This window comes from Tenrec ecaudatus, unplaced genomic scaffold (genome assembly GCF_050624435.1).
Source record: "Tenrec ecaudatus isolate mTenEca1 unplaced genomic scaffold, mTenEca1.hap1 Scaffold_390, whole genome shotgun sequence".
In the NCBI taxonomy this organism is placed as follows: Eukaryota; Metazoa; Chordata; class Mammalia; order Afrosoricida; family Tenrecidae; genus Tenrec; species Tenrec ecaudatus.
Genome location: NW_027459246.1, coordinates 235,374 through 260,974, shown reverse-complemented (window position 1 = coordinate 260,974; position 25,601 = coordinate 235,374). Strand labels below are relative to the sequence as shown.

General features: G+C 41.4%; 1 protein-coding gene across 1 annotated transcript in view; it reads right to left on the bottom strand.

Annotated features, from left to right (window-relative positions):
• Nucleotides 1–17,116: 17,116 nt before the first annotated feature.
• Nucleotides 17,117–25,601, bottom strand: part of LOC142436543 (histone deacetylase 8-like) — a 98,740-nt gene continuing 90,255 nt past the window's right edge. Inside the window, exon 3 of the transcript XR_012782003.1 lies at nucleotides 17,117–17,411. The gene's annotated coding sequence lies outside the window, so the exon portion shown is untranslated. The remainder of the gene's footprint in view (nucleotides 17,412–25,601) is intronic.

The following is a 25,601-nucleotide window of genomic DNA, read 5'->3' as shown; positions in this document are numbered from 1 at the left end:
TCATAACAGTATCAAAATTACAGTTATGAAGTAGCAACAAAAATAATTTTATGGTTGGGGGTCTGTATCAAACATGAGGACCTGTATTAAAGGGTCATGGCATTAGAAAGATCGAGAACCCCTGCACTAGAATGATCTTAGCTGCAATCAAATGATCTCCAGTTTTTGCTTCTACCGAATGAATGGGTGGGTTCCGTCTGCCAACCAGTTGGTAGGGAGCTGAATAATGAACCATTTCACCATTAGGCCTTTGAGATAGCATCAATGAATATGGTCCTTTGGCCACAATCCTTACATGATGTACTAAAACTGCTGGCCTCTGCGCTGCTGGCTCGAATTCCGTTTTGGAGAGAGCTCTCTACTGCACTGACAGTAGATTAGGGGGATGAAGTCTCCACTGCAGCAGAGGGGGTGAACCAAGCCAGCACCCTGTTTCCTTGGGGCTATGGTCTGCTGAAAGATTAAACACCACACCTCAAAATCATTTTCTCTATATAAGAGACACTTCAAAAGCAGGAGCAGAGAGAGAAGTCCCAGGATCACCCATCAGAAGAACAACTACCAAAGGAGTATGTTTGAAATCCCTTTCTAAAGTAGCACAAGCCAAGAGCAAAGACACCAGATACACCAGAAGATATGATGTAGACACCATGGGACTTAGCAAAGAAACCAACCCAACATCAGAGGCTGAAGCAGAGAGATCATGAGAGAGAGAGCAGACACTGAGACTGCGAGGCAGAGCAGCAGGTCAGCTTCTTGGCCGCAAGAGCCAGAGGCCAAGAGATCATGTGGCGAGAGGCTGATACTATAGAGAGAGCTGGCTATTGGCTATGAAGATGCTGCTGTGGACCAATGACCATAACTGTATTGTTTGCTGATCCTGACTTGGGATTACCTCCCAATTCCCCTAATACACAATTGTGGGTCCTATGTGTGACTTCTGCCTCAGCATGAAACGCAGCATGAACGTAGAGTGTCATGGCAGGAATGGTCCGTGTCAGCATAGGATAGAGAAGGACGGAAGGTCGAGGCATGGCTGACGTCTGCCTCATGTCAACAGGCAGGCCAGGGGTTAGGTGGGGCCTCCTCCATGCCTTTTGAGCAGCTTTCTCTCCTGACCACACACCTTGTTTAAAACTACAGCCCGACCTGCCAACATTTTATTTTTCGTATATAAGTTATCACTTTCTAACATCATAAATGTTTTGTTTTCGACCTGTCTTTTCCCATTAAAAAGTATACTCCAGGAGAACAGGAATATCTGTTTCATTAACTGCTGATTTTCCACCAGTTGGCAGAATAGTATTTAGTAAACAGCCAATAAACATATGTCAAATCCATTGATTAATGTGGTTCTAATGCCCAAGAAAAGCGAGATTCTGCATTTTCAGAAGAAAAAAGCATTTCATGCAAAACCACCCTTCTTAACAGCTCCACCCTCACACTGCTCTGATGGTAAACAAAGCTCAATGCACTTGCCCCCAGTCTTCACAGCAAACTCTACTTGGGGGCCCTAATGGCAGGGCTGTTGCAAATAGAGATACCACATCTTTAGTCTCATTGACATCTTATTTACCGAAAAGGCACAGCTTTGGCAATTATGAGGAAAACCGTCATCATTTTCTCAAACAAGATGAACCACGAGAACTAGATGGTAGCCAGCTACCATTACTGAACATCTTGACCAAAGCTTCTGTGGAATAACTGGACCAAACGGGAGAAAAGTGTGTACCAGCGTTTCAAATGCTCATAGGCTTCACACTACCTGGAGCCCTTGAAACTGCATGAGATCAAGCTGACCAAAGCAACATGAAATATTAACTAGAAACCTCAGGGGCAAAACGTTCAAGTTCCTGGAGGGGAATGACTCGGCAAAGGAGAATGAGGAAGGTTGCAGACCTGGGGTATGTACTCACTAGCATTGAGGTCAACATGGGGAATTGGTATATACTTTCAACAACAGTAAAAGAAAAGGTTTGCTTCTTATCTTCCACATAATACAAAGGGTTAAAATGGAAGATGGGAAAACACTGAAAGATTTGTTAAGTACCTCCCTTGGGTCAGGCACGGCACTCGGCAGTGGAAATCGAGCTGCAAACAAGAAAATAAAACCATCTCTTCTTGTATCGCCTATCTTGAGGTCACATTCCTAACACCCAAAACCAAACTCTTAAAAAAACACAGAGTGAAAACCCCTAAAGTCATATATAATTGGCCCCTTCTGATCTCATCTCTTGCTACCCCTTTCCCCACTGACTTTAGTCCAACCTCACTGGCCTTGTTGCTGTTAATCAGACTAAAACATTGCACACCTCAAAGCCTTGGCAATGGATCTTCCCTCCGACTAAGACACTCTTCTCCCCGCCGTCCAAGTGCCTGCTGTGGGACAAGGGCTAGAGACCAAGATTTAATAAGGGAAATGATAACCTTAATGCTGCATGAAATGAGGGAAAGGGAGAGGAGTAAAACAAAGAAGGAAGATAAGGAGTGACCGCAAGGCTATAATATAAAAAGTGGAAGTCAGAAAACACAACTCTGAAAAACAGATTATTTTAAGTACGCATACATCTGAAGGAAGGGGGGCTTTAGGCTGAAAGAAGGGCAAGTGAAAACACCCAAGTAAGGAGCCTGCGTAGTGCTTGTAAGAAACAGTAGGCTGGCAGTGTAACCAGAACAGGTGTGCACAAGGAGGAGAGGAATCGGAGACGAGGATGGAGCGGCAGCCACACCATCCAGGGTCTTGAAACACCAAAGAATCCCTGAATGGGCACTAGGTGCCAAGGCAAGGTGTGAACAGGAGAGCAGCAGCAGCAGCTAAATCTAACATCTGTCCAACAGAATCTTAAAATTCAGGACATATCACATTCACATACCACTTAACATCAGAATCCATTTCAGTTAAAAGGTGCACAAAGACAAAGAAAGCACGGCGAGTCAGATAACAGTATGAGCTGTTACAATGGTAAATGGCTAGAAGTGATCAGATTTCCAAGATATTTATAATATAGAACCAAAAAGATGCATTATGACTTGGGTGTGTGACATGAGAGACAAAGAGTTTAAATCTAAGGTTGCTACTTTGTTTGTGTGTTTTCTAAACAATGTAGGGGTTCTCTAGCTAGCACACTTCAGTGCTTGGCTCCTAGCTGAGAAGCTAAGGATTCATTTCCCCTCAGAGATACCAGCGAAGACAGGGCTAGCGATCTACTTCCAAAAGTTCACAACAACGAAAAGCAAATGGAGTCTTATTCTAGTCTACACACACACAGGACCACCGTGAGAATGAATCACCAGACAGCAGCCAGCAAGAACACCAAACAACTTTTGGAGGAATGGATCTGCCCTGTTCTGAGATAGGCAAAACTTCAGAAGGAAAAAGAAAGTGATTTACAATGTGTACCTCAAATTTGAACATGGTAATTTTCATATACGCTTTAGACACTCAAACAGATGCCAAATAGTACAAAGTAGACATCTGAAATTGAGAGCGAACTCAATTGGAAAGATCAAATTTGGGAGTTGTTAGCTATCAGCAGATAGTAATTAAAGAAGCTAGGTGAAGTCAATAAGTGACTAAAGTTGGTAGTTAAGAAAAGAGCTACGCAACTTGAGACCCGGACACTTCGAGAGAAAATGTGAAGAGACACGGAAAGGAAAGTAAATACATAGGAAGAGAATTCCCAATGAGCAGCAGGAGGGATGGCGGGCAGGGAAGAGAAATGTGTTGTCTGAAAAGACAAGTGAAAAAAAAGTATCTTAAGGAGTTGAGAGAACAACTGTGTCAGAATCTGCTGGCAGTTCAAGATGAAAACTGGGAATTGACCACTGAAGTTCACAATGGAGAGGCATTCTTGCACTTGACAAGCACAGTTTTAGTGGCGTGTAGGGGGCAAAAGCCTGGTGTTAAGTGCATTCAAAAGACAAAGGAGAGAGAAAAATTGGAGTCAGTACAGACAGCTAACCTCTTAAAGCAGTTTGGCTATAAAAGTAAGGAGAAAAATTGTCCAGTGGCTGGAATGAGTGGGAGTGGAAGTGTGTGGGTCTGTGTGTTTAAGTGAAGAGAAACAGTTCCCCATTTTTAGTGCCAACAGAAAAGGACCCAATAAAAGGGGAAAATCAAGGATTTAGGGCAGGGACAGAACTCCGAGAGATGTCTGGGAGCAGGCGAGCGAGGCTGGGCTCGGGTGATCCTGAGAGAAGGTCCCATCACTGGCGTGGCATCATTAAAGCCATGGGAATAGGGTGGGGGGGGGGGGGAAGAATACAGAGCATGAGACTTTAGCAATGATTCAAGTCAACATAGTGGAGCCAGTCCGTTCTCTCACTTCACTGCAGAGCTGTCAGGACCGGATACTGCTGCTGGAGTCTGTAAACAACGCCTTGGGGGGCTCCTTACAAACACACCCGAGCAAGTTAAGCACTTTCTGAAATTGCATGTAGTTTCAGGAGGAGAAGCACTCTTTCTCAAGACTAATACTAAATTAATGAAAATATGCTTGGGCACAAACCCAACGTTGTAAAGGCCAGACACTCTTAAAAACGAACGCATAGGGGAGGGTGGTAAGCAAACTGAACATCAAACAATGCTGGCAAGCTGCACAGTCATAAAAATCAACTAGGTTTTAGGTTCCTAATGGAAGAGACCATTTATTATCATCGCTGAGGACAACGTTATCTGGTCACTACTCAATAAATACTAGTTGAATTAGTTAATTCAATTCTGTTGTGTTGCATTACATGCTCCTCTCAATGAACTCATGGTTTGCTGGTTTATAGCCGTAATAATCTCATGCAGCGTCCCCACTAAAATGCATTGTTTTCATTGATTTCTCTCATTGTCACAGTGCTATTTTTTGGCTTTGCATTTTTAGTGTAGTCTTGGAAATGTACACTATGCGGTAAATGCAAAATATCTTAACAAGGACTGCTAAATGATCATATTATAATTAACGAAGGGAAAATTGCCTTGCTGGATTGTTGTAAAATGGCTGATAAATCCTGAAGTGACTTGGATTTGGTATTGTTTTAGCATAAGGCAGTGGGGGTAGGAAACGCATAAAAATATTTGCCACTGAAATTAATGGGAACTGCCTTTCTTTTTCCTTAGAAAAATCACCCTATGAAGGACTTTGACGAAATAAATTAGCTCCATGAGGCAGGAGGCGTCTACATTTACTTGATTCCAAATGGGGAGCAAGGATAGTCATTTGCACAAAAGTATTTCCCGGTGGTACTTAGAAAACTGAAACGAGATGGACTGCCTCACCTGTTTCCCTGAGAGCCCACCGAGACAGCTTATGTTAGTTTCCACCAATAACCCACTAGATTAAATAGCTCTATTGTAAGTTTGAAGAGCTCTAGTTGAAATAAAGTGTTTTGAGGATGAAGTCAGAATTAGACTAGGCTATACAGACCTCCCAGAAATTTTATTCCCCCCGACAAAAAAAGTGTTACTTGATCAACTTAAGAAAACACACACCCCCATATACTCAAATATAAGCCGACCCGAATATCAGCTGAGGCACATAATTTTATCATAAAAACTGCATTAAAAATGTGCTGACATATTATTATATCTGCAGGTCCACCTAGATAAGATAGGCGGGACAAACAATGTAAGAAGAAAATAACGGGACCAAAGGTCCCGGAGGGAAATGAGAGTGTGGGAGGTGGGGGAAAGGAGGAGGTATTGGCCTACTCAGGGACAAGGGAACAAGGAGTGGTTCAAAACCAGTGCCAGGGAGGGGATGGGAGGACTGGTAGGGAGTGACCAAGGGCAAGGTACTGAGAGGAATTACTGAAACCAGAAAGAAGGCTGAACATGGTAGTGGGACAGGAGGAAGGCGTAAGGAAATAGAGGGAAGGAGTAGGAGGAAAAGGGCATACCCAGAAGCCTAAATACAGACATGTACATATGTAAATATATTTATGATTATGGGGGAAATAGACCTATGTGCATATATTTATAGGTTTAGTTGTAAGGTAGCAGGTGGACATTTGGCCTCCTCACGTGCATTCCCTTAATACAAGAGCACCTTGCTCAGCTAAATGGTCATTTCATGATTCCCACCTTCCCAGCATGATCGCTAAAGATAGACGTATGCATAAGCAAATGTGGTGGGAAAAGCTGATGGTGCCCGGCTATCAAAAGATATAGCATCTGGGGTCTTAAAGGCTAGAAGACAAATAAGCGGTCATCTAGCTCGGAAGCCACAAAGCCCACAGAGAAGAAGCACACAAGCCTATGTGAACACGAGGTATTGAAGGGATCAGGTAGCAGACACCAAAGAACAAAAACCATCATTGTGTGATCACCTTCCCCACATAAACGCTGAAGATGAATGTGTGCATAAGCAAGTGTGGTGAAGAAGGCTGATGGTGTCCGGCTATCGAGAGATATAGTGTCTGGGGTCTTAAAGACTTGAAAGTAAACTAGCGGCCATCTAGCCCAGAAGCAACAAAGCCCACATGGAAGCAGCACACCAACATGTGTGATCATGAAGGGCCGAGGGGACCAGGTTTCAAGCAACAAAGACAGGTGGGGAAAAAATCATATCATTGTGAAGGAGAGGAGCGTGTGACGGGGACCCAATGCCCATCTGTAGACAACTGGACATCCCTTGCAGAGGGGTAGTGGGGAGGAGATGAGTCACTCAGTGTTCACTGTAGCAATAATGAAACTTTCCTCTAGTTCTTAAATGCTCCCTCTTCCCAACTATCATGAGCCAAATTCTACCTTGCAGACCTGGTTAGACCAGAGGATGCACAGTGGTACAGATGGGATCTGGAAACACAGGGAATCCAGGACAGATGAACCCCTCAGGACCATTGGTGAGAGTGGCCATACCAGGAGGGATGGGGGTTAAAAACGGGGAACCGATCACAAGGATCTACATATAACTTCCTCCCTGGGGGATGGGCAACAGAAGAGTGGGTGAAGGGAGACACTGGGCAGTGTAAGATAGGATAAAATAATAATTTATAAATTATTAAGGGTTCATGAGGGAGAGGGGGGCAGGGAGGGATTGGGAGGGGAAAAAGGAAAATGAGTTGCTGATTCCAGGAACCCAAATGGAAAGCGAATTTTGAGAATGATGAGGGCAACGAATGTATAAGTGTGCTTTGCACAATTGATGTATGTATGGATTGTGATAAGAGTTATATGAGCCCCAATAAAATTATTTTTTTTAATGTGCTGAAAAACTCGGCTTATACACAAGTATATATGGTAAATGGTATTCAGTATTTGTACATTCCAATAGCTAAGCAAAAGCAGAAAAAATATATACGGAGGAAGAAAAAACACACTGAAAGGATCACAAATAATCACTATAATATGCATAATCAAGTATTATAAATCTATTACCTCCAATTAAAAACAACAATACAGCCACTGATACAGGGAGAAGACCCAATCACAGAGTAAGTATGGAACTGTAACCACGCTACCGGATGAGAGACAGTAAGCGTGCCCACCTTCAAGGAGAAGGACTGTCGTTGTCATCAGTGCTGTCAGCATGAAGACATAGATACATCTGTGACAACTTGAGAAACTACACAAGCTAACCTCTCTCATTTACAAAAATTCAAAAGGTACTATATCTCATAATTTGTCTATTATAGGAAAGTAAATTGATCAACATACTATATAAAACCAAATGTATAAAGTGAAATCTATGACCTTTCCCTAGTACACAACATGAAAACTGATCTCCCATCTACTTCTATCTCTTCTTCTCATTCAATTCCCCTCTCTTTTTCTGGACTTAAGTAAAATGAAGGCTGCTTTTAATAGGTATTTCATGTTCTGGATATATAGTACAATGAGTCACTGTTCATAGCCTGGCTAGCAGGTAATTGTACCGTACATTTGTACCGTACACGTTGGTACTTAATTACATCCCATATTGTGTAAGTCTCTAATTCACACATTCCTATAAATATCTCATTGCTTCCTCATCAAAACCACAATCTCCCTGAAGGCAGATATTCTTGTTACAAAATACCAGTTCTTCCTCTAAGATGGCACCTCTGTGCCAGGTGGGTAATGGATCTTCATAAAAGCATAAAGTGTTGAAAAGAAGTAATCGAGCATACGCTTTAGAGAACTTCTTGATATACAGATTTTGAGCAGCACCAAAAGGAAACTGAAAACTATCAGTCTATAATTAATTGAAATTTAAACAGGGTGAATAACAAAATATTCCAATAAAATTCTGACTCACTTTATCTATCACTGAATTAATTATGAAATGTCCATGAAGAAATCACACTTGAAATACTCAAATATATCTTCGGAGATAAAATTAGGAGCTATCATATGTGCACTTTTAGCTAGTTAAGTTTCCAGTTTTTCTATAAAGAACATGTATTGCCTTTAAGGAACTAAAACAACAATAACAACAAAGGAAAAAGTCTTGTATTATTCCTGAGAACAGATCATGGAGTTTGAAATTCCAGATCCAAGTGTGTAATCTGAGTACTTTACTTCATCACCAAATGCCTAGTTTTCTTCATCTGGAAAATGAGAATATAAGAGGGACTATCTCCTAAGGCCATAGTAAAACACTAAATGGGTCAAAATGTTCCATGTCCTAAGGAGTGACTCATATATAGTAAAAGTGATATAAGTATTTGTTGTTGTTATTTTTAGTATGTCTTTGGGATAGGAGGAAAGAGGACAATTTCATTCTTCAAATTTCTACAACACATCCTTTTAAGAAGCACTCCATGCCTCTGAGGGTTCTCATGAAGATAAAATATAAATAAGATAGCTTGCTGTATTGTATCAAGTAGATGATACACTTTTAATTATAATTGAACAGCTAGAAATAGAAAAGATCTGCCAATCTCATATAAATAGATTACCTACAGATAGGTTAATTATCAAATTTAGAGATTTAAAACCAAATCCTCACATGGTGAACACCAATTACATAATTCTCCTCTGGGGTCTCTCCTGGATAAACCGCATGAGGAGAAAATTCAAACCCTTGGGGTATGTTAACAGATGAGACCACAATAGAAAAACAGACTGCTCAGTACTACAATTGAAAAAGAACTTGGGAAAGAAGGAAAAGAGAGGAGAGAAGGCATTGCTGAGTTTATAATCGAGAAATAAAAATTACTTTTAAGATTTTTAAAATTTTAATATTTATTAATAGAAAATTTTATTTTAAGGTCATTGGTCATATAATACCCTTACATGCACATTTCGCCTCCATAGCTTAAGTAAAATCAGGTCAACTAGTAGTTTATTATTGGCTCAATTGGTCTAAAATTTGACTTTCTAATGGAAAGTAGCAAGCTCCTTATTCCTCTGGGATTTGGTTGGGGAAAGCAAGTTAAGGCAGCTCTCAGCTCTCAGCTCTGCAGAAGCAGCCTTTGTCCACCAGAGATAAGTGTTATCAGAACATAAGCCTTTCTTCCCCTCCTCCTCTTAGAAAATCACTGGGAATTCCTAGAAACCCATTGTCTATAGCCATGCCCCACATCCATTGTCTCTTCAACACATCTATCAGGTATTTGTTGCCAACATCCCCTGCAACTTGTCAAAGTCACTGTGACAGGTAAGTCGCGCCTCATCTTGGCTGGGTCAGGATTCTCAATACGTTCCCAGTAATCCTCCACGATGTGATCTAACACGGCACAACAATTCCCATCTTGGGGTCTGCTTGTGAGTAGACAAGCACAGGTGAGAACATAAAGGCGGGATGCAACCTCCTGACTTAGGTCACAGCCCTCATGCAATGGGAAGGAAGTTTCTTTGGGGAATGTGTCCTACTACTCATGTACTGGTCAGTTGAGGCTGTGGGAAACTGCCTCGCTTTTTGATGGTGGGGATCCTACATCTGGCTCATCAACCCCTGGGGTTCTTTGGACTTCAACCAAAGACCCACTATCTACATTAATGACCCTCGACGTCACCAATAGTTTGCCATTTGGCCTTCTGTGCATGGATTTTATGAACTCTGCAGCCACAAGCCTGCCCTCGGACCTCAGACTCATCCTCCTCTGTAGTCATTGACCTTTCTGTCTTCTTTCTTTCTGTGTAATCAGTCACTATAGTTAGGCAAGTCAGGAGAAGCCCCCAGCTTAACATCTGATCCATGCACTTGAGCTAGACTGAACTTACCCATGTCTACAATTGTATGAGGCATTGTCTTGATATCAATTTATCTCTTTATAAGTGTCCCCAGTTTTGCTTCTTTATCTGTAACACAGTCAGTAATTACCTTAACGTTGCTAAAGTTAATTCTCAGTCAGTCCGCCTGTAACATGACGTGTCAGAATTGTCTGCTCCTATTTGAGATACTCTCTAGACATTGTCTATTCCTGGTTTCCTCAGCACCTCTATTAGCAGCTTTGCAGTTGCTGGAATCCACTCAAGGGCATGTAGATGATAGCCTCAGATGACTGATCTCTGTCAGTGCTGCCTTGTCCCATTCTCTTTTCTACCTTCTTTCACCACCAGGGTGAGTGCACGAAGCTTCACATTTCATTAGATACTGACAAATGTATATCTCAAGCCAAACTACTCAGTCAACTCCAGTTTCAAATCCAACATCTGTTTAAATTTCTAGCAGATATAAAATGTCTACCTAAATGTTTAATAGATATGTCAGTCTCTAAGTGATCTCCTTCTTGGACAGACGATCTTTTGTCTCAGCAAATGGAAATTCCACCCTTCTCATTCTTCAGCCCTGGTGCCAAAGTGACGTGCTTGTGGAGCTAACCACAAAATCAGCAGTTCTAATCCATCACCCACACCGAGGAGAAAGGATGACGTTTTCTGCTCCCACAAAGGTTTACAGCCTCAGACACCCAAAGGGACAGTTACACTCTATCCTACAGAGTCACTGAATTGGAATTGACTCAGGGTCAGTGAGTTTATTGATATATTTATGGTTCTTTCCTCAAAACCTTAGAGTTGGTGCCTTGATTTCTCTCTCTTTCACACCTCATACATCTTCGTCAACAAATTCCAAATGGTTCTGCTACCAACCAGAATTGTTCTACTCCTGTCTATGCCACTGTTAACAGCCTACACTAAGTGGCCATCATTTTGGGCCTGAATTTTAACTGCTTTTCATGCCTCTGCCCTTTCCACCTACAACAAAGTTCTTTTATGTGAACCACTGCTGACATTTTCAGATGAACAGTTGGCCTCACGATGTAAAATGTTTAGCAGCACCTCTGGCTTCTAAATGTCAATATCATCTCTCCGCATTTGGGACCATTGCAAATGTCCCCAATACCTCCAAATGTTTTGGTTTTTGGATGGGGCAACAAATTTACCCATGATTAAGAACCAATACTATATAGCATGTCTTATCCAAGCCATGGGTCACCTCAAATACACATGAAAGTTGGATAGTGAATAAAGCCACAGAAGAATCGATGCAATTGAACAATGGTGCTGGCAAACAATATGGAAAGTACCATGAGCTGCCAGAAGAACAAACAAAGCTCTCTTCTAAGAGATGGACAGCAATGATGACTGTGTCCCATTTGAGGGGATCAAATAACAAAACTGTAGTAAGCAGAAACATTTGATGGTGTAAGATATGGCAATTTAATAATAATAATATATTATAAGGTTTCCTGGGGGGTAGGGAGGGCTAAGGAGGGGATAAAGGGGATCTGATATCAACAAGTTCACGGAGAACATGTTTTGAAAATGATGGTGGCAGCAACTGTACAAATATGCTTGATCTAATTGAAATATAAATTTTTATAATATCTATAAGAGCTACCAATTTTTAAAAAATAGAATACAGCTAGAATGCTGCTCAGAAGTGTGTGAGGCAAGACTTCATCTCATGTACTTTGGACATGCTACCAGGAGAGATTAACCCATGCCAAAGGAAATTATGTTTAATAGAGGGTCAAAGAAAAGGAGGAAGACCCCCCAACATCATGGACTGACATAGTGTCTGTAACAACGGGCTCAAAAATAATAAATGATGGCGAGGATGACATAGGAATGGGCCGTGATTCACTTTGTTGTCCAGTAGAATAAAATAACGAGGGAGGTGCTCTCAGCCATCCAAACAGATGAGTTTGAAAATGTTTCCAAGAATGGAATCACAGATTTGACTAATGTATTAAGTATAATGGATAATACTTTGAAGGTTAAAAGGTTGTTTTGTAAAAAAATTTAAATGCATAGCTTAGAAAAAAAAAACCTGGGTTATTTTTGGATACCCGCTTGAATGTTGTCATCAAGTCGGTGCTGCACAGTAACCCTATGCACATCGGAACAAAGCACTCGTCTCCATCCCAGCGTCACGCCTGTCCTTCACTTTGAACTCACTGTTGCAGTCACTGCCAATCCCTCTCTCTCATTGAGGGCCTTCCTTCTTTACATTGCTGCTCCACTTTACCAAGCATGATGGACTTCTCCAGGGACCGGTCTCTGCTGATAATAAGTTCCAAGTATGTGAGACAAGGTCTTACCATCTTTCCTCTAAAGAGCGTCTGGCCGTCCTTCACCAAGATAGACCAGTTTGCTCTTTTGGCAGTCCGTGGGACTTTCATTCTTCTTTGCCAACACCGTAGCTCAAATGCAGAGAATCTTCTTCTGCTTCCTTATCCAATATCCAACTTTCACACGCACAAAAAGTCACTGAAATACCATGGTTTCTGTCCGCTGTACCTCAGTCCTCAAAGTGACCTTCTTACTTTCCAATACTTGAAAGAAATTTTATGCAACAGATTTACATAATTCAATGTGTTGCTTCATTTCTTGAGTGCTGTTTCCATGAGTGTTGATGATGAATCCCAGCAAGACGAAATGCTTGCCAACTACAATCTTTCTGTTTTTCCTGATGTTACCTATTAGTCCAGTTTTGAGAATCTTGGTTTTCTTTACATTGAGTTGTAATCCATACTGAGGCTGAAATCCTTGATTTTTAACAACTAGAGCTTTAAGTCCTCCTGTCTTTCAGCCAGCAAGGTGTGTCATCTGCATATTGAAGGTTGTTAATAAGCCTGCCTCCCAATCCTGATGCTGAGTTCTTCACATAATCCCGTTTCTCTGATGATTTGCTGTGCAAACAAATTGAGTAAGTAGGACAAGAGGATTCAATTCTGACACACGCTTTTACTGAATTTTAAACCAAGTAGTAGTCCCTTGCTCTGTGCACACAATGTCCTCTGGATCCATGTACAGGTTTCACATGAGCATAATAGGTAGTTCCTGTTCTTCTCAAGGTAATCCATAGTTTGCAGTGATTCATACAGTGGAATCCCTTCACATAGTGAATGAAACACGCTGCACAACAGCTGGTCTTCTCTGTGTTAAGCCAAATCCATCTGATTTCAGCAATGATATCTTTTGTTCAATATCCTCTATTGAATCTGGCCTGAACCTCTGGCAGCTCCAAATCAATGAACTACTGCAGCTGTTGTTTACTACTTCAGCAAAATATTGCTTGCATCTGATATCAAGGATAATTTTCTTATTCTGTTGAGTCACATTTATTTGGAATGATTATAAATATGGATTTCTTCCAGTCAGTTGACAAAGCAGCCATCTTCCAAATTTCTAGAGGAGTGCTCCCAGTGGTTCATCACTTTGTTGAAACATTTCAATTGTTATTCTATCGATTCCTGAAACCTTGTTTTTGGCTAATACTTTCAGGACAGCTTGGATCTATTCCTTCAGTGTCATTAGTTCTTAGTCACATGCTACACCTTGAAATGGACAAATGTTGATTAGTGTGGTTCAATGACTGTGTATTCCTTCTTTCAATGCTTTCTCCATCATTCAATATTTTGCAGATAGAATCTTTCAAGATTGAAACTGAAGGCTTGACTTTTTTAATAATGAGTTATTTCAGTTAAAGATATGCCAACTATGTTCTTTCTTTTTGGTGTTCTAACTCTAAGTCTTTGCACATTTAATCATAATAATTTATTTTGTCTTCTCAAGCTGTCCTTTGAATTTTCTGTTCATCTCTTTGTGTCCATCATTTCTTCCATGTATTGGGCTAATTTTTCTACTACCCTAAGTCCTTTGCTCAAAAACCATTTTCCCAATGGTGTCTTCTGTGATTTCCCATTTAAAAACCTCAACACCTTATTAGACATAACCAAACACTTATTAGCAATGGTTAGGGTGACATAGGTAATTCATGAAGGCGATGTTCTAAGGCCTACTTTGGTGAGTAGAGATTGAGGCCTGAAAAACTCATGTGGCCATCTAGGGTACAATTACTGGTCTCCTTTGCTCCCCCACTGGGAGGAGAGAAGACTGATAAAAATAGAAACTCTCATGGAAACAATTAGTCTAATAGTTGTATGGGGCATGCACACATCAGCCTTCACATCCATGAAACACAAAGCACTAGGTGGCGCCTGGCTACCACTTCCACCTGCTATAGAAAGGCTTACACAGAAGGCTCCGGTAGAGCAGAGGAGAATACAGTACAGATTCCAGAATCACAAAAGAGACCGGGCTCACAGGCTGGAGAGAGACTGGTGGCACCCTGAAGTCTATGATCCTTAGTCACTCCTCAGGTCTGTAACTGGACTCACCCTTGTAGTTCACGTTCCAGTCACACATCAGACAGGTCTCAAAGAGGGATAACAGCGCTAGTGTGGTAGGCACACCTGAGTATAATCAACCAATTAAGACCCAAAGGGCAGCATTTCCCCAAGGACAAATTTCAGAGCATTCGAAAAGAAGCATGGATGGGAACGGGTAACAGAAAGGAAGTACATATGTGATGGTACATGAGATGAAACAAAATGTGTTTAATTGTTGAAAAAAACTGATGATCTGCTCTGTAAACCGTCACCCAATTCACAACAAAATCAATTTACAAAAAGAAAAAAGTAAAACAAGTAAAAATATGAGCTTCATCTACAGTGCCACACACACACACACTTTCTATTCATCCTTTCTGCCTTTGCTAACCCCAAGGTCAGCAGTTCAAAATCACCAGCCACTCCATGGGAAAAAGATGAGGTTTTCCATTCCTGTAAGGAGCTCCAGTCTGGGAAACCCACAGGGGCATTCTACCCTATCCTACAAGGTCGCTGTGAGTCTGCATCAATCTTATGGCATTGAGTTGTTTTTGTTTTGTCTTTTAATCTGTAGCTGATAGGCTATATATTTTACTTAATGATTTAACTTGCCTCAAATTAATAGGTTTTAAATATTAGTATAGAATGAAGTTTTGCATTTTTTATCCACAACTCTATGGCTATCAGAAAGTTAAGTGTCTACAACAGGTGAGTGACCCAACGAACACCTGCAGAGGAAATGAGAGGAGGAGGGAAGGTCGAAGAGAGGGCAGGAAGGGAAGATAGGTAAGGGAAGAGAGGATGGGTGAAATAGACTCTATAGTAAGACAGCCACAGCGAATACCCAAAACGAGTCTGCCTGGGTCATTCATAAAAACCGAGTTGATTCCAAAATATTCCTTTTTTGAAAATACAATTCACAATGTATAACAAAAGCTAAGACTTTGTCAAACTACTTCTGCTTTTACCAAACTTTATGTAGGATTTTATATAGAAAATGTACTTATAATGTCATTAACAGACATATGAAAATATCTATAGAATGCATAGAAACTGAGAGAAATTTTACAAAGCACATGGGCTGTGATATCTTCCCAAGATAACACTGACTGTGCCGGGGTAAAGTCAAATCATTCCATGCCATACACCCTAAAGTATGTTAGCGAGTCACCATCACAGTGAACAGCGTCCATTTCTACAGAGAAAGCGTACATGGTTCGGCTGGGAGTGAAGCAGAGCAGCAGAAATGCTCCCTGCTGCAAGCTGACAGTTACATGGGACCCCTGAAGTTTTAAATTGAGTTCCTCTGCTAATTACCGGCCTGAAAGAGACAAAGAATGATCCACATTTTATTCTCTGCTGAACTTGCAACAAGCACTCGTGAATGGGACATTAGGGTCAAGCTGGGAAGCTCCAGTTTGTTTGACCAAGTACAGAGCATGGTGTCACCTCCCGCGCAAATAAGGTCAGGTACACCTCCCTGCCTTGGGTTCCCACCAGGGAGATGTCAGTGTAACCGGGGCTAACTGAGGACTTGAGAGAGAGGATAAAACAAAAACGCAAACAAAACAGAAAACAAAAAATCACGTTGCCTATGGATTTGAAGTTATGTGTTTTAAAATGAATTCAAATATGTACAATCTCATTCTTTTCCATCACATGCTACACCTAGTGGTAAGAGTGTCAACTATTCTGTCTATTTTCTAAACAGCTCATTGTATGACCAGTAAAGCTACACAGCAGGCAGGTACTTTAATGAAACAGGCCTATTCTCTGGGGACAAGAACCTGTGGTTGAAACGCTAGCACTGTGATCATGAAAGCACTTTGTTCTTGCCAATGAGCAATACTTTTGATGTGGATCCTGATCAAAAATCCCCTTGGGAAGGAAAAACGTGTAGCGGTGGGGAGGGGGGAACAAAGGAGTGTTGTGATGTGAGATTTCAAAACAGATTTTCTCAGAAGAAAAAATACCTTCAGCATTCAAAATGGGTATGCATTCTACCTTTCTGGAAAGTCATAGAATGACGTTGCCAAAGCAGCCTCATTGAAGTTAAAGTAATAAAAGTAATTAATTTATTCATTCAACCAACAGTGTTGAGTATACTACTTTCGTGCATGGAAGAAACATAAGAACACTCGAGAACACAATCCCATGACCAGTGCAATTCCTTTCTCTCTTCTCTTTATTTAACTTACTATAACTCGGCATCCAACATGTGGCTGAATGAAAAAAACCGAGGGGCAGCTTACACACTGTAGCCCGGCATGTGAGAGTTAGGAAACAAGCACTAATCAATGGGCACCTCCTCATAGTGTCACAGTGAAGACTTTGGGGAATCACAGAGAATGTGTTTGACATCCCAGCTCCTTCATTTAATGGCTGTCTGCAGGAATAGGAAACTTCATGGTCTCAATTTCCTTAATATAAAAAATAATCGTGTAGCAGTGCCTACTGTACACGGTAGTTAAGAACATGAAGTGTGACACTGCCAAGAACCTTTTACGCATGTTTTTAACAAAGTAGAATTATTTTGGCTATCTTTTAAAATGCTAAACCTACATCAGTTCTTAAATAATTATACACATACTTTGTGGCAAGAATCCAGAAGCACCAAACTTTATTTTACCTCTTGTGAAATCATAGCCTCTAAAAATATAACCCTTAGACTGTTCATGCGTCCTAAGCATCTTAACCAATAAACTCCACCTTCAAGGAGCCCTTCTGAAAAAATAAACAAGAAAATTCTTACCGAGTTTTGGCAAAGAATAGGGCACTTTAAAGTAGTCTTCATAAAACTCAATTAGTCTCTTTGTTATATGGAGGGCGTAGTGCCCGGATCCTCTTCTGATGGCGTCGGGTCTTGCATACAACCGCACCTAAAACATATGCAGACGCAGCACTTTAGCCTTTTGGTCTCAAGTTGTATCTATCGTGCAAATATGAACCTACACAAATTACTTCAAGGACTACAAAAATTAAACAATATCCTTTGTCCATTATATCAAGGCACTTTGTAATTGAAAGAATCAAACTACAACAATTGAAGTAACCAAGGTGAGCAAGTTACAATTTCCTCCCTTTGCAAGACGACAAAGAGAACAATTCTATACCTTGCTTCAAAATAAATATTCAAAGTGATCACTTATGTGCGCCTGTTAGAGATTTGAAGGTATGGTGGATTAATATAATGGGTCCCTAACGATGCTGAAAATAGTCAGGATACGGTGGCTCAGCAGGAGAGAAAATTCATGGTTTGTTAAAGACATATTATAACAAACTTTGAAAGTATTACTGAGCAGGGCAGAAATATAATTTATGCCCCCTTCTTTTCTTTGGAAAAAAACCTGTCTTGTTCCCAATCTGCAAACCAGGGATAGAAAATTCTTGCCTGGACATCAACAATCCTCATTCTGGTGGGCACTCTGCAAGTGCTCCTGGCTCAAACCCAGCCGAACATCATTCATATTCCAGCACAATCTGGACCCTTAATATGGATTTTAAATCAAGCATTGTATATTATCTAGTCCTCAGCCAAGAAGGATCCTAAGGCAAGTAACATAAAACTGAACAAAACTAACAATTGTACAGAAAAGGCTAAAATGAGATTAGTTTCCATAAAGCTTTCATAAAGCTATCCAGCATCCTTCTTTCCAAAGGCTAAGTCTGTTTTTCACAGATGTGGTCCCTAATCCTCATATCAATTGTGTGAATAAGAAATGTGTATTTTGTACAGCAGTGGAGAGCAGTGTCCTGGGAGTTGGATTTTAGTCCAACTCTGCCACTAAGAACGTGGGATGCTGGTGAGCAAATTACTTAACCTGCTTGGGTCTCAAATGTTCTCATTTATAAAATAAAGGTGTTTGCCACCAGAGAGTTCTACAGTGTTTTTCAATTCTAAAACACCTATTCCCAATCCCATTTTACAGATAAAAGGATTTATTTTCTTACTGGTGATTTTCCCAAATCAGTATAAAATATTTTATTTAGTATATGTAAATGGATATTTATGTTCATAAAGACTACAAAGGAAAACTGTAGTCCATGTGTAATGGTTAGATCTTATACTAACTTGGTACTTTTGTGGAGGCAGGGGTGGAGTCAAACCTGTCAATCATGTAGTCGCCTAGTGACGCCTCCTTGGGGGCGTGGCTTTTTATAAGCGAACAGCAAGAACTTCTTTCTCAAGCCCGCAGCCTTCCCTGCTTGCCAAGATTGTGTCTGCCTCTAGCGTCAGCCCCATGTGGACTGCAGACCCTGCATGTTTCAACACCCTGCCATTTCCCACCAACCCTGGATCCACAGGACTCTGCGCCCACCTGTGATCCCCCTGCTTCCGCTAAAGGTACTTGTTCTGTTTCATCCGCCTGCCTCAGCTGGGATGCATTCTTGATGTGAAATTGTTTCTTGATATCAAGGGTTTTTTTTTTCTGATTTCAAATCCATAAACAATCTATGTCATTGGTTTTGTTTCTTTAGACACCCTAGCCTACCCCATCGCAATATAACACATGATTGTACAGGTGACTCTTTACCATCTATATTAAAAGGAGAGAGAAGGGAAAACCAAAGCAGCTGCTCTTAAGTCAATTCTGAAGCAGCGGCTCGATATGTCCCAGAGCAGACCCGCTCCATAGAAGTGTATCACGGTAATTCGTCTGGAAGTCGTTCCTCGGGACTTCCTTCAACAGAATTTCTGGGTAGGGGTGAGCCAATCGCAAACTATCTGTACAGTCAAGATATAAGTACAATCTAAAAGCCTAGAAAATCGAGGAAAACACATTTTGACTTTAGCTTGAAAGACCTATAATTCAATACCAGATTTACTGACTAACACATTTCCAACAAAAATGGCTGACAGAAATATAACCTCTTCCATCAATCAATTCCACAAATCAGTCAAGATATCTGCAATGAATTCAATAACAATTAACTACTAAAATGATGAAGCTGCTTCTCATGCAGCAACTAAGTTAGATATAAAATTGGGTCCAGTCACCACAGATTTAGTCGGCAGCGGTAGAAAGCCGACACTCTCAGGAAAGCCCATCTGAAAGAGCAGCACATGCCACTCTTGACACTCGGGGAGATGCAGTCATTCTGAGTCCCTGCTGTGCCTGGCATCAACTATTCTGTATACATTCGGTATTTTAGGTGGAATTCCCAAGAGATAGGCCACAAGACAAGTAGGGTGTGTGGGTGATCAGGAAAGAGGCGTGCCCAGGAGATACCTCCGAGGGAATAGGCAAAGCAGCATCCAGAAACGTGAGAATCCAAGCGAGGCTGCAATTTCAGGTGAAATCTGGAGCACAGACTGACCCACAAGGGCCTCGATGATCTGGAAAGTGTGTCCTGCGTGATTGGCTGGCTCCCATGAGCCTGGACCAGGCCTCATTGGCTGCTCACTGCTAAGGGCGGGCATAAAACCTCAGGCACTTCCTGTTCTTGAGACAGCTGGGCAAGGAGCTCCCCTAGTCAATTGCTCGTGTTTTGGGACTCTCAGGTGTGAGCAGTTAGGAGTAAAATCACTAAAACGGAGCAATAGGGACATCAAATAGGGAAGGGGATCTAGCCTATACAACAGCAACTGTCATAGAAACTAATTCACTGTCAACAGATATTTAATTAGCACGTGCTCGGTGCCATAATAATCCGAGAAGTGGTGGACTGCTCACAAAAAGGTCAGTGGTTCAAAGCCACCAGCTAACTGAGAGGTCACCACTTCAAACTCACACTTCAGGAGCAGCATGAGGCCATCTGCTTCCATTGAGGTTTACAGCCTCGGAAATTCTAAGGGACACTGCCTGCCTCTCTGTCCCGCAGGGTCACTATGAATCAGAATTACTCAATGGCAGTTGGTTTAGTTTTTTGATTATTTTTAATAGGGATGAAAAAGACTACAGGAGGAGCAGGTGTGCATGTGTGTGTGAGAGATTGAGAGAGAGAAATGACTCAATGGCAGTGGGTGTTTTGTTCTTTGGGGGGAATTTTGTACCATGGTCAAGGCTAAGTATTTTTTATTTAATGATGAAGAAAACATGGTCTCTAGTTAAATGAGGTACAAAGCATTAAGGTACAAAGATCAGAGATAATATAATCATCATTATTAAAAAGCTTAACATATATTCAGTAATTTAGTATTTGTATTTTTTAGTTACATTATTTTCATATCAACTTGAAGATATGAAAATGTAGGGGTGGAGTCCAGTCTGTCAATCAGGTCACAGCCTGATGATGCCTCCTGTTGGGCATGGTCTTCTCATATGAAGGATCCTGGGCTCGCTCTCTCTCTCTCTCTCTCTCTCTCTCTCTCTCTCTCTCTCTCTCTCTCTCTCTCTCTCTCTCGCTCTCTCTTTTTCTCTTTCCCTCTGCCTTTACCCTCCTGCTGGCAAGCCACTCAGAGACCTTCCAGAGCCCTGTGATGCTTCTACCACCATTTGATCCACAAGACTTGTCACCTACCAGCCTGTGATCTTCCTGCATTTTGCATCATTGCTTGCAGCTGTGTGAGTCTGAAGAGGAATTTATGGACTAAGATCAGACTTACAGACTAGTATTGGACATAAGGACTTTATCAGGACTATACTGGGATGTTTTATTTATGCAGAATTACTTCTTGATATAAAGCTCTCTCTTACACATATATGAGTGTCCTTGGAATCCACTCTGTCCAGCAAACACATTGTACAAGTAACATTTTCCTGTGATATAAATGGCAAATGTATCATGAGAAAAATATATAGCTTTCAGAAGGTTTGAAATGAAGTAACTAATAAATTCAAGTTAAAACTATAACTAGGACCACTACAAAATGACAGAGTAAGGGTCACTGATTTTAATCTTAAGCACCATCACCGATTTTGGTAAAAATGCAGCTATTTCTATCAATCAACTCCACCAGTCTGTCAAGCTATCTGCAGGACCAGACAAGAAAAGCATGATTGAGTCAATCTGGTTGTTAAGAATTGATGGAAATGATCCAATTCCAGGTGAGGAAATAAGACATAGAAGCAGTGTCTTCATTTATTCATTCCAACATGTATTGCATGCCTGCTGTGTACCAGGCACTTTACGGGAGCCTACAAATAAAACAAGACCACAGAGTGCGTAGCCCTCGAGGTCTGAAGTTTGAACTCACCAGCCGCTCCAATGGAAAAAAGATAAGTTTTTGGTTCCTGTAAAGATTTACAGCCTTGGAAACCAAAAGTGGCAATTCTGCTCTGTCCTATAAGGTCAGTGTGAGTCAGAATTGACTAGATTCATACCATGCACTTCATAGCAGTGCCTAGATGTTGATAAGTAATGGCATGGATTAAGTTGTGTATCCTCAAAAGATGGGTGAGCTTGGCTGGATCATGATTTCCTGTATTGTGATTTTATTACTCCCCCACTTCGTGATCTTCTATGTATAGCTGAAGCTGGACTAGGTCATGGTGATGAGGATTATGTTATGTTTGTTATGTCACCGAGGCAGGATTCAGTGGGAGGCAACAGCCCTAGTCAAGATAAGGCCCCTCGTCCAGTGTCAGGAGAATCCTCCGGGGAGATAAGAAGAGAGAGAGGACCCTCCCCACCACAGTGAAAGAAAAGCCAGCAGAGTGTGTCTTTTTCACCGGGATCCCTGCCCTGAGAGCCTAGATTCAGGGAAAGAGGGATGTCCATACAGATGGAAATCTCCAAGGAATGCCAAGCCCACAGATGCTGAGGGCAGACAAGGACTTTGTCTTAGAGTCAACAGAGGAAGAAAGCCTTCCCCTAGATCTGGCATTTTGAGTTCTGACTTCTAGCCCTGAAACCATGAGAAAATAAACGAACTTGTCAAAGCCATCCCGGTGCTTAAGCTGTGTTGTAGCACCACTACTCTTCACGGCATCTTAAATGACACACAGATTAACAGCAAAAGGACAATATGAACATCAAAAGGGCATCTTTTGCTTTTCCTCTCATTCCAACAGATCAACTGATTAATCTCTTGTCCAAGGCCAAGTCCTTATTCCATCCCCTTTTACTTGAACAAAGACGTCACTGCCAAAATGCCTTCCCCGTTTCCTGCATCACCAACTGATGCCTGCCTCCTGGATCATTCTCCTCGGTAGGCACATACTCTGTTTTGTCTCCTTTGTTAAAATTAAAAACCGAAAAACCCCTTAACCTCTGTTCCTCCAATTATTGTCCCATATTTCCATTCCCTTTTATATCAATGATACTCAAAAGAGTTTCCTATATTATAATAAACAACATAAAATGTAATATGAACCAGCATGAAAGTGGGCATATAATATAGAGACAATTATAAATGGGGTGTTTTGAAACGTATATCCCCTGCTTTTAAGTTGCTCATGAACTACAACCAGGCTTTTTTTTTTTTTTTAATTTTAACAATTTATTGGGGCTCATACAATTCTTTTCACAGTTCATTAACCAGGCTTTTATACCCAGAAAACCAACACTAAATCCAATGTCACTGAGTTGATTCCAACTCCATGTTGGGTTTCCAAGGCTGTAAATCTTCAAGGGTGCAGAAAGCCTCAACTTGCCTCCATGAAGCAGTTGATGCGTTTGAAGCCCTGACACTGTGGTTGGTAGTCAGCCCAAAGCACCACCTGGGCCCCCAACAGTCTACCAGAACTAGACGCACCAAAAGTACCCTACTAATGACTTCACAATGCATGCTTGCCCTGTCAGCAGTGCTTGGGACAGGCGATCATGTGTTCTCTTTGAAACACTTTTGTTACTTGACTTCTATTCCCACTTAAGCACTCCCAAGTTTGGCTGGCTCCTCCTCTTTCTTCCCTCAATGGTAGAGAGATCCGGATTGCAAGCCATAGGCTTCTTCCACAGGCTGTCTACACTTAAGATCTTGCTAATCATATATCATATCTAGTTTTCAGATATTAAAACTGAAGACTTTCCCTACAATTTCAGATTTGTAAATGCAGCTGCCAACTGATACCTCCACTCAAATATCTATCAGTCATATTAAAACCAAACCTTGATACCTTGATATCTGTCTCTCTCTCTCTCTCTCTCTCTCTCTCTCTCTCTCTCTCTCTCTCTCTCTCTCTCTCTCACACACACACACACACACACACACATCCTGCTTCTCCTATAGTCTGTTTCATCCTTTTTAAAACTAATCCAAAAAACAAAGCAGCCACTGTTGAATCAATTCTGACTCATCGTGACACTGTAGGACAGAGTCAAACTACTTCCAGGATCTCCAAGACTGTGAACTGTACATGCTGACAGAAAAAAAACGCATCTCCTCTGTCCCTGGGAGTAGCAGGTCAGCTCCCACTGCAGACCTGGTGGTCTGCAGCCTGCTGCAGCAGCCACTCGGTCACCGGGGCTCCCTTACAGGTAATACCGCCCTCCACTCACGAAGGCTCTGATGCTGCAGAGTGATAACATTCCTTTGCATTTCAGAAATATCATTTTAGGGGCCTAAACCTTAGTGAACTGAAGTACAGGGGATGGCTTCAGGCTTCAAAACTCACAAAAATGAGATAAACACTGAAAGGGGAGGCTAGGGGAGTATGGAACATCTACTCGTGCATGTTACAGAATAGACTGTAAACTGAAATAAAGAATAGGAATTTAAGGCACAGATATATCAGTTAAAGATTTGAAGCAACAGGGTGGCGTGACTAGAGTTATGTTAAGCGATTACATGAACTGATCCGCTGCCGTGGAGCGAACACTGACACAAAGTGAACCAGGGTGGGTTTCTGAGACAATGACTGTTTACGGGAGGAGAAAACCCAGTATTTCTCTCCTGGAGCTGCTGGTGGTTTTGAACTGCCCACCATGGGATTCTCAAGCCAATATGTAACCACTACACCACAAGGGTTACAAATCTTAGTGTATATGTCTTATAGGGGCTAGGAATGAGTGAAACAAATAAATTGAGACTATGCCAGCAAGACAGATGAAAGAGAACAGTGATTTGATCTAGAGAGAGCAATTGAGAGGCAGAGAAAAGATGGAGCTATTCAACTGCTCTCACTCGCTTTTAAACAAGTCACTGAGATATTGCGCGTGGTGAATTTTAGGACCATTCGCATTGAAAACTAGCCACTCACACATGCACATGCCTTACTCTGTTGTACTAAGTTAACCTGGATTGAACTGTGGAGGGAAGAGTTTAAAATATTGCATAACCTTGTGGTTAATCAATAACATTTTGTATAATAATTTACGTGACCGTACATAAACATTTCTATTTGCTTTCTTCTTCTAGAGTAACTAGATTCTACCTCATCATTACAAACAAACTAAATCTTCATAAACCCGTTTATCACTCAAAAGCACTGAAATATAATTTTATTACACCTGCCTATTTGCATTTTCTGACATGCCATGATAAGCGTGAAGCGCTAAAGAGGCAAATTGCTTACTTTTCCCGGAGCAGGCTTTATCTCTCCTTCTAAAAGCTTTTCCGACCACCAATGTCAACCAGGTTGCCACTGAGTCCCATGTGGAGGACAATGCACTAGGAATTTGCAGGGATGGCTTTCTCTCTGACAACTTGTGTCAGCTTAAGAGAGTCAGCAAACTTCTCTGAATCTCGGCTCCTCAGTGTCTTCCCGGAGCAACAATCTAGAATCCCCTTAAGCCTAGGGGACTGATCAGCGATATAAACCTATTGTCTTCCCCTGTGTAGTCCCCATTTACAAGCAGAATAAAAGAAAAGGTTTTTATTTCCTCAGTATAGTTTGGCTACTTTACATCTTTCACTTCTCTTGAAAATAAACTATCTTGCTCTCGTTCTCTATCTGTTGTCCTTGAGTATTCCTCTTCTATTCCATGAACTTGAGACGGGGAAGACAGAAATAGCTGTAGTAACCAACACAAATGGAAGAGGCGTGTCCTTATGGCTCCAATCCTGTGGTGATGCATCATAAAAAGAGCTAAAGTTTAAGAACTTCAGACTTTTGATCCCTTAAAAAAATATAAACTCACTCACTGCCACTGAGTTGACGCCGGACTCACAGTGACCTTACAGGACAGGGAAGAACTGCCCCTGTGAGTTCCTGAGACGGTAACTCTTTATAGGATGACATAGCCCC